Consider the following 16015-nt stretch of genomic DNA (forward strand, 5'->3'; position numbering starts at 1 on the left):
ACCTCCTCGTCTACATGACCTTCGTCGAAGTAGCAGTAAGTGCAGTACTGATTTGAGAAGCTAAAGGTGCGCAATCTCCCATCTATTATATTAGAAAACACTCATCGACGCCGAGATAAGGTACCTACACCTCGAGAAACTAGCCCTGTCACTAGTCATAGCTTCAAGAAAGCTTAGAACCTATTTCATGTGCCACCCTATCTCGGTCGTTACCACCTTTCCCCTAAGAGGTATTTTACATAAATCCGAGTTATTGGGAAGCCTAGCTAAGTGGGTCATCGAGCTAAGCGAGTACGATATCACGTGTCAGCCGTGAACTGCGATAAAGTCGTAGGTGCTCGCCGACTTCGTTGTAGACTTTAGTGCAATAATAATGCCCAAAGACAAAAAGAAAGTCATCCAAGCCTCTCTCCAAACACAAAAACTCTGGGTCCTATACACTGATGACGCATCCAACACCTCCAGATCCATAGTGGGACTCGTACTCGAGGTCCTCACGGGCAAAGTAATTTGTCAATCCATAAGATGCCTAGATATGATTAACAACGAGGCCGAGTATGAGGTCATAGAATGAGGCCGAGTATGAGGCCGTAGTTGTAGTATTGAGGCTAGTGCTCAAGTATGGGTCGAAGCGGGTGAAAATCCACTGTGATTCCCAGTTCGTAGTCAACCAAGTCATAGGGAATTTCCAAATCAAAGAACAAAAGTTGCAAAAATATCAGACCAAGATCTGTAAGCTGCTTCCTAAGTCCAATAATTGCCAGCTTGACCACATCCCGGGCGCAGAATGCCGAAGCAAACAGTCTCGCCAAATTGGTCGCAACTACCAAAAGCATCACGACCGGGGATAAAAATGTAGTCCACCTCCTCAACTCGTCGCTAGACCAAATTGAGGTAAGATCCGAAAGCCTAACTTGGATTTGGCGCAATCGTATTATCGCCTACTTACAGGACGACGCACTCCCACACGACAAAAAGGAAGCTAAAAATGCAAGCAGCCAGATACAATATCCTCGATAGCGACATATACAAGAGGACAAACAGCGACCATCTGGAGAAATGTTTAGGCCCAAACTAAACCCAACGCATCCTCGAAAAAGTCCATGAAGGCCATTGCGGTGCTTACTCCAGCAATCGAGCACTCGTTAGGTGTCTCATACGGGCATGATACTATTGGCCCACCATGAAAAACGGATGCCTCAGAATTCACAAAGCAGGCAAACATCTTCCCTCAGTCATGTCTCCATGGCTATTGGACATTGTAGGCCTCCTCCCAGCAGGACAAGGTAATGTACGATTCCTTTTGGTTTTAACTGACTATTTCTCTAAATGGGTGGAAGTAGGAGCATTTGGCCAAATACACGAACAAGAGGTAATTACATTTATATGGAGAAACATCATCTACCTATTCGGCCTACCCAAGGAGATAAGCTGCGACAATGGACCCTAGTTCACGGGAAAGAAAATCACCAAATTCTTTGAGAAATGGCATATTAAGAGGATACTTTCAACCCATATCACCCGGTGGCTAATGGATAGGCAGAATCCTCTAACAACTCTATATTAAACATTATGAAGAAAAAGCTTGAAGATGCCAAGGGACTATGGCCGGAGATACTCCCAAAAGTATTATGGGCATATAGAACTACCCCAAAGACGAGCATAGGAGAAACACCCTACTCTTTGGTCTATGGGATCGAATCAATCATACCAGTCGAAGTCGGAGAGCCCAGCCTAAAGTACTCCCACGAAAGTGGTACTAGTAATGATGAGAATAGAAGGCAGGAACTCGATAAAATCGACGAACGAAGAGATATGGAATACGTAAGGATGGTCGCCCAAAAACAGCAAGCAGAGTGTTATTACAACAAGAAAGCAAAGGTCCAAATGCTCAAAGTCTGGGACTATATACTCAAAGCCAAAACTCAAGCAAGCAGATATCCACGAGAAGGTAAACTGGGAAGAAACTGGAACGGCCTGTAAAAAATCACAACCAAAGCAAACAATGGTTCATTCCAGTTAAAGGCAATGGAAGGAAGACAATTACCAAACAATTGGAACATCAACCACCTCAAATACTTCAACTTCTAAAGGGAAGAGGCATCCCCAAGTCGTACTCCTTTTCCCTCACTTGAGTTTTGTCCCATTAGGGTTTTCTCAAGGAGGTTTTTAACGATGCAACCAAAGGACACTTTGAGTCAAGTACGTGAGGGAGGGGTTGTTCCTCTTTCATTTCCCGACTTCTCAATACTCTCCAATTCGAAAATGAAAATTCAAGATAGACTGGGGCTGGGACTGGAACGCCAGCCAATGCCCAAAATCTGTAACTTTCTCCAATCATGTAACCTAAGCAACAACGTAAAAGTAATAAGAAACTTACGTTTATCAGAACACATTTTTATAAAAGGCTATGTTCGACCCAGCTCAAACAACACCTATCGGCCCTTGGGCGCGATTTAATAAAAGTTAAGTTGGACCCAAATCAAATAATGCCTTTCAGCCCTCGGATGAATTTTAATAAATGGTTTGGTGCCTCCGGGATTTTAATATAACTAAAGTCGTATCCATGCTCGAGGTTTTGACCTATCGGCCGATATTGAAGAAGATCGGAGGCTCGAGGCTAAAGCAAAGAAGATCTACGAGCTTGAGAGTCCTGACGGCTCTGAGGGTTCTAAGGGCTCCGACGATTCTGGCGATGACTCATACCCCAGTGAAGACAAGGCGCAAATGCCTTAGTACTTTTCCAGTTTTTCCTCGTGTAAATTTTTTTGTTTATTTTGAGGCCGTCTATCGAGCCTTTGTAAATATATTTTGGAGTACATAAAATTATTCCCTTTCTGGCAATATTGTGTCTTTACTTTTCCAGCATCTTCTTGCAATTTCTATTTGCGTATTGTCTTTAATGTCTTAGCATAAGATGTAGTTCTGGGGTTTTCATTTTTTGTAGGCTCGAACGATGCCTGACTTCGATGTAACTTTCTTTACTTGTCACTTCGAACCCTGGTGAGACCGGAGGTTTTCAAGATCCTTAAGTGTTTTTGGACGATGTTCTTTCCAAGGGTAACCTTTTAGTAGGTTTCAAATTTTTGTAAGGGCCTTACTTTCTGGTTACAGACTTCGAACGTCTCCAAGCCATTTTTAGGGTGGCCATAGCCTTTTTTATTTGGGCATCACCTAATAGGTTTGGTGCCTCCGAGATTTGGTAGCCCGGGTCATTTTAATTTTCATCAGGCGACAGTCCCTGTGTAGTGGTAACCTGTGGGTTTGATAGTCCCCGAGTAGGGGTAGCCCATGAGCTTTTAGGATCCAGGATAGAAGAAGCAAAAACATGCAGTAACAAAGTGTAAGGTAAGTGGAAATTTCTTTCATTTCTTAGTATGCAAGGTACACGATCGAAAGCGCATAAAAACTTGTGCCATAGCTAGAGGGGACTATGTGGGAACGGTTCATACGATCGTTTGGCCCTTATAATGAATCCTAACCATCAAGCCTTAGCTTTTAACACATAAAGTTTTCCTTTTCCCTTGCTAAAGACCTTAATCTGAGGGTAATGGCCCCCAGTATTCGAGGTTGCACTTGTGAGGGCTCGGATATTGAAGCAAACGGTCATTGACTTCGGTTTAAAACTGGTCTTCAAATATAAGTTAGCACGTTTTACTATTGCCTTGTTAAGAACCTTGCCAAAAAACCCGCTTTGGGACAAAATCAGTTTAAGGAAAAAAGAGTGCAACACATGCTTTCAAACCTAATAGACACATCCATCCTTGGCCGATTACCTGCATATGTTAGTCCGATTTATAACATGATTAACAAGTAATTGAGTTTTTACCTTAGTAGTAGTACCATTAAGTGTATCACATTCCAGTTGTTTGGTAGTTGTATGCCGTTTCCCGCTTTGAGTTTATACGAGACTTTGCCAGTTATTCCAATAATTCGATATGGTCCTTCCCAGTTCAGTCCCAGCTTCCCTTCATTTGGGTTCCTGGTGTGTAATATTACTTCCACCAATACCAAGTCCCCAACTTCAAAGTATCAAAGGTTAGCTCTTCGGTTGTAGTACCTTTCTATTTGTTGTTTCTGGGCGGAGACCGGACTAGGGTGGCCTCCCGTTCATCCAATAGTTCCAGGCTCGTGATCATGGCCTCGCTATTTGGCTCTTTGGTCGCATACTAGAACCTGAGGCTCGATTCTCCCACCTACACTGGTATTAAGGCTACAGCTCTGTAGACCAAGGAAAATAGGGTGGCCCCAGTGCTAGATTTTGAAGTCGTATGGTATGCCCACAAGACTTCAGGAAGGATCTCTTTCCATTTTCCTTTCGCACCGGTCAACCTCCTTTTCAGGTTTTGAAGTATGGTATTGTTTTTTGATTCAGCCTGCCTATTCCCACTAGGGTGATAAGGCATTGATAGTATCTTCTTGATCTTGTGATCTTTGAATGTTTATTCACCTTACTATCGACGAATTGCTTTCCATTGTCGCAAACGATATCGGTTAGTATCCCAAATTGACATATTATGTGGTCTCAACTAAAGTCAATGACTTCATTCTCTTGGACCTTTTTAAATGCTTGAGACTCGACCAATTTAGAAGAATAATTGGTCATGAAAAGTATGAATTGAACTTTACCGGGTGCCCATGGAAGGGGACCGATGATGTCCATTTCTCATTTCATAAATGGCCACGAGGACAAAACCAAGTGGAGCATTTCTCCTGATTGATGGATCATTGAGGCATGTGTCAGGCAATCATCGCATTTTCGTACTAAGTCCTTCGCATCTTTCTCCATTTCGGTCCAATAATTGTCGAACCTAATTAGTTTCCGAATAAAAAATTCTACCCCCGAATGGTTCCCACAAGTGCTTTCATGAACTTCTCTCATGGCATATTCAGTCTCTCCCGGTCCCAAGCATCAGGCTAGCGGGACGTCAAAGGTTCTCCTAAATAATGCCCCTTTGACCAAGCTAAATTTGGTAGCCTTGGTGCGTAAGGCTCTCGACTCTTTGGGATCTGAAAGGCAATTTTTCGGTCTTCAACTAGTCTATGTATTTGTTCCTCCATCCCAAGTTAAACTTTTTGAGTTTACTTCGGTGTGGCCTTCTTTTATCACCAACATCATTAGCTGCACTACTCTCCTCGAACCGAATTCATGGACATCGACCGATGACCCCAAATTAGCCAATGTATCGGCCTCGTCCTTTTGATCTTGGGGTACGTGCTGCAGAGTCCATTCCCTAAATTGATGCAAGGTTACCTGCAATTTGTCCAAGTACCTTCACATTTGTTCTTTTTTTACTTTGAATGTCCCATCGAATTTATTTACCACAAGGAGGGAGTCGCACTTAGTTTCGATCACCTCGACCCTAAAGCTTTTAGCAAATTCTAGACCTGCAATCATGGCCTCATACTCGGCCTCGTTGTTAGTCAATTTCACAGTTTTAATAGATTTCCTAATTACATTTCTCATAGGCGATTTCAATACTATGCCAAGCCCGAACCCTTTCGCGTTCGAGGAACTGTCCGTGAAAAGGGTCTAGATTTACGAAGTGGTCCCCGAGGTTAACAGCAATTCCCTTTCAACTTCGAGTATTAAGGTCGGCGTAAAGTCAGCCACGAAGTTTGTCAAAATCTGAGATTTTATGGAGGTTCAGGATCGATATTCGATATCATACCCACTAATCTCCACGGCCCATTTGGCCAAACAGCTCGAGAACTCGGGCTTGTGCATGATGTTCCATAGCGAGTAAAAGGTAACGACACATAAGGGGTGGCATTGAAAGTACGACTTTATCTTCCTGGAGGCGCTTAGCAAAGCGAGCGCCAATTTTTCCAAGTGAGGATACCTTGATTCAGCCTCGTCTAGAGTTCTACTAATATAGTAAAGAGGGAATTAAGTACCTTCTTCCTCCCAAACTAAGACTCCACTTACCGCCACCTCGGAAATAGCCAAGTAGAGGTACATCTGTTCGTCTGCCTTCGAAGTGTGCAATAGGGGTGGACTCGATAGGTACCATTTGAGTTCATCCAAAGCTTGCTAGCATTTCGGGGTCCAGTAAAAGTTATTCTTCTTCTTTAACAGTGAGAAGAATCGATGGCTTTTGTCTGAGGACCTCGAGATGAACCGACGCAGGGCGGCTATTTGTCCCATCAGCCTTTGAAAGGCCTTGGCATTGTCCACCATGGTAATGTCCTCTATAGTTTTGATTTTGTCTGGGTTGATCTCGATCCCTCGATTGGATACCATGAACCCGAGGAATTATCTCGATCCGACCCCGAATGCGCACTTCTCTGGATTTCAGCTTCATGTTGTATTTCTTTAGTATGTTGAAGGTCTCCTACAAATGTTTCAAATGGTCCTACTCGCAGGGATTTGACTAACACATCATAAATATAAACTTCAATTGATTTTCCTATCTGTTCTTCGAACATACGATTTACTAGGCGTTGATAGGTGGCACCAGCATTCTTTAACCCAAATGACATTACATTATAGCAGTAGGTGTCAAATTTAGTGAATAAAGAAGTTTTTTCCTGATCGCCCGGGTCCATCCGAATTTGGTTGTATCCGGAATAGGCATCGAGAAAGTTGAGTATCTCATGCCCGACTGTTGCGTCGATCATCCGATCGATGTTAGGCAAAGGGAAATAATACTTAGGGCATGTCTAGTTTAGATCTTTATAATTTACACACATTCTTAGCTTATTCCCTTTTTAAGCACTACCACTACATTAGCTAACCAATTTAGGTATTAAACTTCGTGGATGGACCATATTTTAAGGAGTTTGGATACCTCGTCCTTGATGAATGCATGCTTGACCTCAGATTGTGGCCTCCTCTTATGCTTAACTGGATGGAATTTCATGTCCAAACTCAGCTTATGAGTGGTTATCTCCAGTGGGATCCCTGTCATGTCAAGATGGGACCAAGCGAAACAATCTATGTTAGCTTTAAGAAAATCAAAAAGTTTTTTCCTGAGTTCGAGGGTTAACCCCGTGCCCAGGTATACCTTTTGATCCGGTAGGTGTTCGATTAATATGACTTGCTCCAACTCTTCAACCATCTATTTGGTGGCACCAGTGTCATCATCAAGAGCTATGAACTATCTCGGAAATTCGTAATCATCGTCCTCGTCTACTCCTTGTTCCTCTAGTTTGGCCAAGACTAACATCGATGATTTCTAATTAGTTTCTTCCTTTCTGGTTAGCTCTCTGTTCTTTCATGTCGAAAACGCGGGCACCAGGATTATCTCGTCAACTACGAACATCTCCTTAGAGGTTGGCTGCTCTACGTAGACCGTCGCTGAATGAAAGGGTTCCCTTCGGGACACAATCTCGGGAGAGTTTTTCTCTTGTGATAGATACTTTAGTGCGCTTTATCATTAGCCCTTTGGGGACATCGACCCCTCCGATGATTATGTTGATGATGTATTGAGGCTCTTCTTGTTCGACCTATTTGTTAGCGTCCCTATTCCTGAAGTGGTTTTTGGCTCGATCACTCAAAAATTCTTGGAGGTGCCTGTAATTGAATAACCGGGCAACTTCTTCTCTCAATTGTCTGCGATCCTCGGTCTTGTGAAAATGAGTGTCGTGATACTTACACAACAAGTTAGGATCTCTTTGAGTGGGGTCGGAGTGCAATGGTCGACGCCACTTGGTCTCTTTGATACGCCCGATGGCTGACACGATGCTGACAGCATCAATGTTGAAGTTATAATCCGATAACCTCAGTGCCTCCCTATCCTAAGCGGTTTGTCAAAACCATTTTTACTCATCAGACCTCGCCTACTGGGTCCTCGGTCGCTTCTCTTCTCGTTCTTTGTGGGGTGACGCCCGAACCCATTTCCCCTTCGGTCCCCGTTGTACGGTTGGTAACAATCCCCCACCGGTCTTGGCTCATGATCAACATCTATTTTAGACCTGTCATCGGCCATGATGGGGTATACATACACAGAGGGAGCTCTGAATTGGTCGTCCTCGACTCTGATCTTTGGTTGGTACCTGTTGTGGATGTCGGCCCAGGTCACCGCTGGTTACTCCGTCAAATTTTGTTTTAGCTGTTGAGAGGCCAAGGAACTTTGGGGGTTAAGCCCCTAAGTGAATGCTTGCACGGCTCAATCATCTGCAACCGGAGGCAGGTCCATCTGTTCCATCTGGAACCTCGACACGAACTCTCTAAGCATTGTCGCGCCTCCTTTTTCCGAAGGAATGCGGAAGATTTTCCAATTAAAGTGACATTATTCGAAATGGGATTATTTATCTAATTCAGAGTTGCCACTTGGAATAATTATGGTGTCCCAAGTCACTAGTTTATTTTAAATCCCAAATCGAGGAAGTTTGATTAATACATATTTAAACCTATTGTGCATTTTTAACTTCAAACTGCTTTCAATTAATTTAATCGTCTTTTAGTGTTTATGGAATTTATTTGAACAAGTCACGATGTCGTGCACTCGTTGTTTCTGTACATATTGTATATCGCATCACGTGAAACGCACCCGCGACTTACAACATGTTTACTTTATTATTATTTGAAGTTGAGGTCAAGTCGTGTGAAACACGCACTTGAGTTGGGATTTCTGTATTGTGACCATGTCACGAGAACCGTACCCATAGTCACGATGTTTTATTATTAATCGCGCATAAAGCAAGTTACGATGTTCATTAATTATTTTTCTAAAATTAATTTGAGATTATTTTCAGGCTAAGAGTATATGGAATTAATTTGTGGAAAAGGATGTATGATTGTGATGTTAATGGGCTTGGCCAAATTTATTATTGGCATCAAAACTTAGGTTTAAAAGTCCAACACTTTTCGATTTTTGAATTACTACCCATAGTCTGCTAATATTTATCTATGACCCGATTCTAATTTCAATCCATTTAGAATCTAAATCATGCTAAAATCCATATTCACATTCATTACAAACTCATACTAAGCATCAAAGTTAAACCAACCAACTTCCCATACTAATCCCAAAGCAAGAAACGAGAACAAGACATTTACCAACACAAAAATATTCACTGCATCAAACAAACTAGCTGGATTCAAATGCTGCAAAAGTCATGTCACGCAAACAACCAACCTCTAACGTTTTAGGCAACCAAACGACACAGATAAAATAAAGAAAGGTGAGCTATTTAAGATCCTTTGTGTTCAAACCAAAACCATTAACGTATGATTAGAACAAATACTATAGACTTTTTGAAATCATAAAAAAGATAAGGTTAAAAATGAACCTCAATATCTTCCAATATATTGATAAGGGAAGTTTTACGACAAATCGTCCATGAAGTGAATGGAATGCGAAACCAATGTCGTTGATCTCTAGAACCTCGACATTGAAGCTTCACCGGATCTTCGACAAAGTTTTGCTGCTCGAAAAGTTTTCGCCAAAAGAATATGGTCACAAATAGTGGCGAAGTGCAGAGCTGCCAGAAAGGCATTAAAGTCACCGGCGAAGGATGTGACTCCGGCCAAAATGAATAACAATGATATATGGCTACCGAAAATGTTATTTCTCGGCAAAAAACCAACTAATCCGGCCAAATCTAGTACTTACTCCATGAACGTACCAAATTCAAAAGATACAAGGAGATGAGAGAGGGGAAGTGAGGCAGCGAGGTGATGGCCGGCATCAATGGAGGTCAGTCACCTCCGGCAACTTCCTCATATAGCAACGGTGGCGAGGAAAAGGGATGAGGGAGATGGGGTGAGTCGCTCGTGTTTGGGGGGGGTTCTGGATGTAGGTGTTGGAGAAGGAAAGGGAATTTTGGTCGTGGGTGTTAGGAGGTGCAGCTGAAGCTCTTTGCGAGGAAGAAGATTCGCAGCGGCCTTCCCTTGCCTTGTCTCTAAGGTGATTTTGTCCTCTAGGGTTCAGAGGAGGTGGGGCTGCTGGTTCTAGGTCTCTTTAATGGAGGTGAATGGTTGTTTTTGCGAGGAAGAAGAAGATAAGAAGCAACTGTCTTCCTCTCCCTTTGACCGTGTGTGTATATTATCTTTAAGGTAGGTGTCACAACAAAATTCTAGTTTAGGCCGTGGTGGCGTCCAACAACGTTGCTAGGCAAGCCAACAGTGAACAATCTAGTGATTTCCATCTTTCTTTATTTTTTAAGTTTTTCAAACTACTAACTTTTCTTAATTAAAGAATTTAATAAATAACGGATTATAAAGTGATCAAAACGAAAGCAATTAAATGAAATCATAACCGTAGAAATACAACCCAAAATCATGAGTCTACTAGTGTGTGCCAAGACCCAATGTCACAGGTATATGGGCTACTAGTAGAATATACAAAGATTTCTAATCTACTGTCTGAAATGGAATAGACAGAACAAATAAACAAAAGAATGACTCTGGCTACTACAGAACGGCTTGGAAGGGCAACTCATCGCATAGTCTTGTAGCGGGGATCAAATATGCGCGTTGGACTGGTAACTAGATGTACCTGCCTCCGATCTTGCACAATTAAGTGCAAAAGTGTAGTATTAGTACATAAACAACATGTACCCAGTAAGTATCTAGTCTAACATCGAAGAAGTGGTAACGAGGGGTCGACTATGACACTTACTATGGGCTAACAACGATATAACAAAATTTTATACTAAGCATGGATTTCATGAATAATAATGAAAGCTCATTAATAGGAAAATAGTAAATTCTTATTTCGCAAGTATTAACTCCCAAGTTTAGTTTCATCACTTAAAAGTTTGTATCTTAAGGCATTTAAGCAATATCAATTTTGAATATTTCCAAAAATTATCATGCGCAAATTATGTCGAGGTTGTACAGCCCGATCCAACATAATATTTAAACTATGCACTGCCGAGGGTCGAACGTCACGAACCATAGATGCATCTATTTGCTATCGAGGCGTTCGGCCCGTTCCACAAATAGAAAACATTTCAAATAAGACACAAATTCTCATTTATAGTCAAGTGTTCCATTCACAACTTCAAGTAAGTGAAATTTTACCTTTTATAATTCTTTTATCAACTTCCTATATGACTTAATCAATTAAATCAACAAGTAGGGGTGCAAACATTTCAAGTATATCATGGTATGAGTCTTCGACTACCCGGAAATAGCATAATTAGTAGCTACATACAGACTCTTGTTATCTCGTGCATACGTAGCCCCCACACATAGGAGCACATATTAGTTATAATTCACCTATGGGGTTAATTCCCTCATACAAGGTTAGAAAAGAGACTTACCTCGTTTCAAGGCCTACTTTTTGGTCCAAGATTATGCTCAAGCCTTCAAATCGATGTCGAACGATAAAAAACTATTCAAATAGTGTATAAACTAATCAATATATGTTCAAAATTTCATATCCTAACTATTTAAGTGATTACCCAACACTAAATGTAAGGTTCCTAAAATTCACCCCGGGCACACGTGCCCGAATTCCGAAATTTTTGAAGAAAGTTGTTACCCATAACCTCATGATCTCAAATATATGATTTTTACCAAATTCCATAACAAATATCGTAGTTAAATCTCATTTTTATCAAAAATCTAGATTTTCCATCTAACCCATGAATTCCACAAATTTACATGTTAAAATATACCCATAATCTATGTATTAAACTCACATTAGGTAGGAATTACTTACCCTAAATAGCTAGGTTGAAATCTCCCTTTTTGAAGCTCTAAAATTTCCCAAGTAAGTGAAAAATGGGAGAAAAATGCCTAAGTCCCGTATTTAAAACAGGCTCACTACCTCCAGCGATTCCGCACCTGCGGTCTCAGGGCCGCACCTGCGCCATCGCTTCTGCGGACAAAAGTCCGCTTCTGTGGAAGTCCCCAGGTAGGCTAGCTCCCGCTTCTGCAGAGGTTGTGGTGCACCTGTGGATCCTTGGCCGCTTCTACGAGGCATGGCTCGCTTCTGCGAGCTCGCACTTGCGGCTGGCCAAGCGCAGGTGCGATTATGACAGCAGCTGGAGCTTCAACTGTTTCTCCAAGTTTCCAACTTGATCCGAGCCTCGTCTAATTGATACTAGGGCCCCCCGGGGCCCCGCTCGAACATACCAACAAGTTTGGAATCATAAAACGGACTTGTTCGAACTCTCGGAACGCCTAAAACAACATCAAAACTAAGAATCACACCCCAAAACCAATTGATTCAAACTTATGAACTTCAAGTTCTTCAATTTACTTCCAATGTGCCGAAACGTACTTAAACTACTCGAAATGACATCAAATATTGTGTGCAAGTCTTAAATGACATTACAGAACTATTCTTGGTCTCGGAATTCCATTTGGACCTCGAATTCACCAAAATCCGCTCCAAACCAAATTTAAAGAACTTCCAAAATCTTCAAAGAACCAACTTTTACTATTAAGCGCCAAAATGCTCCCAGGTCATTCGAAACCCAATTCGAACATAAGCCCAAGTCCAAAATTATCATACGAGCCTATTGGAACCGACAAATCCCTATTCCGAGGTCGTTTGCTCAAAACGTTGACCGAAGTCAAACTTGACCTTTTTAGCCAACCTTTAGGATCCAAGTATTCCGATTTCAACCCAAACCCTTCCAAATCCCGAACTAACCATCTCTGCAAGTTATAAAATAGTAGAAGCACGTAAGTGAAGTCTTATTTAGGGGAACAGGGTTCTAGAAAGCAAAACGACTAGTCGAGTCGTTACATTCTCCACCTCTTAAACAAACGTTCGTCCTTGAACGGGTTTAGATTCATACCTAGAGTGCTGAATAAGTGTGGATATTTGCTCTGCATGTCCTCCTCAGACTCCCAGATTGCCCCCTCGACTGATTGTCCCCTCTACTGAACCTTTACCGCCGAAATCCTCTTGGATCTCAGCTTGCAATCCTATCTAGAAACAATGGCAACTCGCTCCTCCTTATAGCCAGGTTCTCATCTAACTAAACAGTGCTGAAGTCTAACACATGTGACAATTCGGCGTGATACCTCCGGAGCATAGACACATGAAAAATCGGATGAACTCCTGATAGGCTGAGAGGTAAAGCAACTTTCCCAACTCGTCTCAACACCTCAAATGGGTCTATAAACCTTGGGCTCAACTTTCCCTTCTTCCCAAATCTCATGATCCCCTTCATCGGTGAGACTTTCAAGGGAACCTTCTCGCCCTCCATAAATGACAAGTCAAGCGCCTTCTGATTCGCGTAACTCTTATGTCTGGATTGTGCTGTGCCAAGTTGCTCCTAAATCAACTTTACCTTTTCCAAGGCATCCTTCACCAAATCAGTACCATATAACTTAGCCTCGCCGGGCTCAAACCACTCGATGGGAGAAAAACATCGCTGACCATATAATGCCTCAAATGGAGCCATCTCGATGCTGGACTGATAACTATTATTTTAAGCAAACTCGGCCAAAGGTAAGAATCGATCCCACAGCCCTCCAAAGTCAATCACACATGCTCTGAGCATGTCCTCCAAGATCTGAACTATCCGTTCCAACTGCCCGTCAATCTGTGGATGAAACGCTGTGATGTGCTCTACACGGGTCCCTAACTCACTTTGTAAGGCTCTCCAGAAATGTGAAGTAAACTGAGGGCATCTATCTGATATGATGAAAACAGGCACACCATACAACCGAACTATCTCCTAAATATAAATCTAAGCCAACCTATCTAAAGTATACGTAGTTACAATTGGAATGAAATGTAACGACTTGGTCAACCTGTCGACAATGACCAAAACTGAATCAAACTTTCGTAAGGTCCACGGCAACTCACCTACGAAGTCCATAATAATGCACTCCCACTTCCACTCCGATATAGTCATCTGCTGGAATAGGCCACCTGGCCTCTCATGCTCATACTTAACCTGCTGGCAATTTAGGCACCTAGATACATACTCAATTATGTCTTTCTTCATCCTCCGCCACTAATAATGCTGCCTCAGGTCACGATACATCTTCGTAGCACCTGGATGAATGGAATACCGAGAACTGTGTGCCTCCTCTAGAATCCTCCCTCTCAAGCCATGGACATTAGGAACACATAGGCGACCTTAGAGTCTCAGAACACCATCCACGCCGATAGAAACCTCCTTGGCACCACCCTGTATTACCGTCTCTCTCAGGACCATAAAATGCGGATCATCAAACTGTCGAGCCTTGATCTGCTCCAATAGTGAAGACTGAGCAACAACGCATGCAAGAACTCGGCTGGGCTATGAAATGTCCAACCTCACAAGTCTGTTAACCAATGGCTGAATGCCCAAAGCTAGTGGCCTCTCCCCTACTGAAATGTATGCCCATCTACCCAAACTCTCTGACTTTCTGCTCAAGGCATCCGCGACTACATTCGCCTTTCCCGGATGATAAAGAATGGTGATGCATAATCCTTTAGTAACTCAAGCCATCTACGCTACCTCAAATTGAGATCCCTTTTCTTGAACAAATGCTGCAAGCTGCGATGATCAGTGTAAACCTCACAGGACACCCCATAAAGATAATGCCTCCAGATCTTAAGAGCATGAACAATCATGTCTAACTCTAGATCATGAACATGGTAATTCTTCTCATGAATCTTCAGCTGACATAAAGCATATGCAATAACTCGCCCCTTCTGCATTGGTACAGAACCTAAACCAATGCGTGAAGCGTCACAATAAACCGTATACATCCTCGAACCGGAATGTAACACTATAACCAGTGCTATAGTCAAAGCCGTCTTGAGCATCTGAAAGCTTGCCTCAAAATCATGAACCAACGGAACGAAGCACCCTTCTTGGTAAATCTAGTCAAAGGTGCTACAATAGATTAAAAGCTCTCCACAAACCGACAATAATAACCTGCTAATCCCAAGAAACTCCTGATCTTAGTCGCCCAAGTGGGACGAGGCCAACTCTAAACTACCTCAATCTTCTTAGGATCCATCTTAATATCCTCGCTTGATACAATATGCCCCAATAATGCCATCAAATCTAACCAAAACTCACACTTGGAGAACTTAGCATATAGCTTCTGCTCCTGCAAGGTCTAAAACACCACTCTCAAATGCCGCTCGTGCTCCTCCATAGTATATGAGTAGATCAAAATGTCATCAATGAGGACAATGACAAACGAATCAACATAAGGCCTGAACACCCTGTTTATCAAATCCATAAACGCCGCTAGGGCATTAGTCAAGCCGAAAGACATCACTAGAAACTCATAATGGCCATATCTAATACTGAAAGTAGTCTTCGGAACATCCAAGTCCAGAATCTTTAACTGGTGGTATCTTGATCTCGAGTCAATCTTAGAGAACACCCTAGCACCCTGCAACTGGTCAAACAAATCATCAATACGTGGCAACAGGTACTTGTTCTTGATGGTGACCTTGTTCAACTGGCGATAATCAATGCACATCGGCATAGTCCTATCTTTTTTCTTCACAAATACACTGGTTCACCCCAAGGTGATACACTTGGTCTGACAAACCCCTTGGCTAGCAACTCCTCAAGCTGCTCCTTCAACTCCTTCAACTCTTTCGAAGCCATACGGTACGGTGGGATGGATATAGGTTGGGTACCTGGAGCCAAGTCAATACAAAAATCGATATCACGATCTGGTGGCATGCCTGGAAGGCTAGAAGAAAACATATCGGTGAACTCCCGAACTACTAGCACTGAATGAATCACCGGAGACTCTGCGGTAGTATCTCAAACATAAGCTAGATAGGCCAAACAACCCTTCTCAACCATATGTCGAGCTTTCATAAAAGAGATAACCCGACTAGATGTACTAACAGACGAACCCTTCCATTCCAATCTAGGCAACTCTGGCGTTGCTAAGGTAACAGTCTTGGCATGATATGGGAATAACCAGTCCATGCTTAGGATGACCTCAAAGTTGGTCATATCAAGCAACAGAAGGTCCGCTCTAGTCTCGTAACCACAGAATGTGACCACACATGACTGGTAGATCCGACACACAACAACAGAATCACCCACATGAGTGGACATATAAACTGGAGTACCCAAGGACTCACGAGGAATATCCAGGAAATGAGAAAACATAGATAACACGTATGAAAAGGTA

Source organism: Nicotiana sylvestris, chromosome 6 (genome assembly GCF_000393655.2).
Source record: "Nicotiana sylvestris chromosome 6, ASM39365v2, whole genome shotgun sequence".
NCBI lineage: Eukaryota > Viridiplantae > Streptophyta > Magnoliopsida > Solanales > Solanaceae > Nicotiana > Nicotiana sylvestris.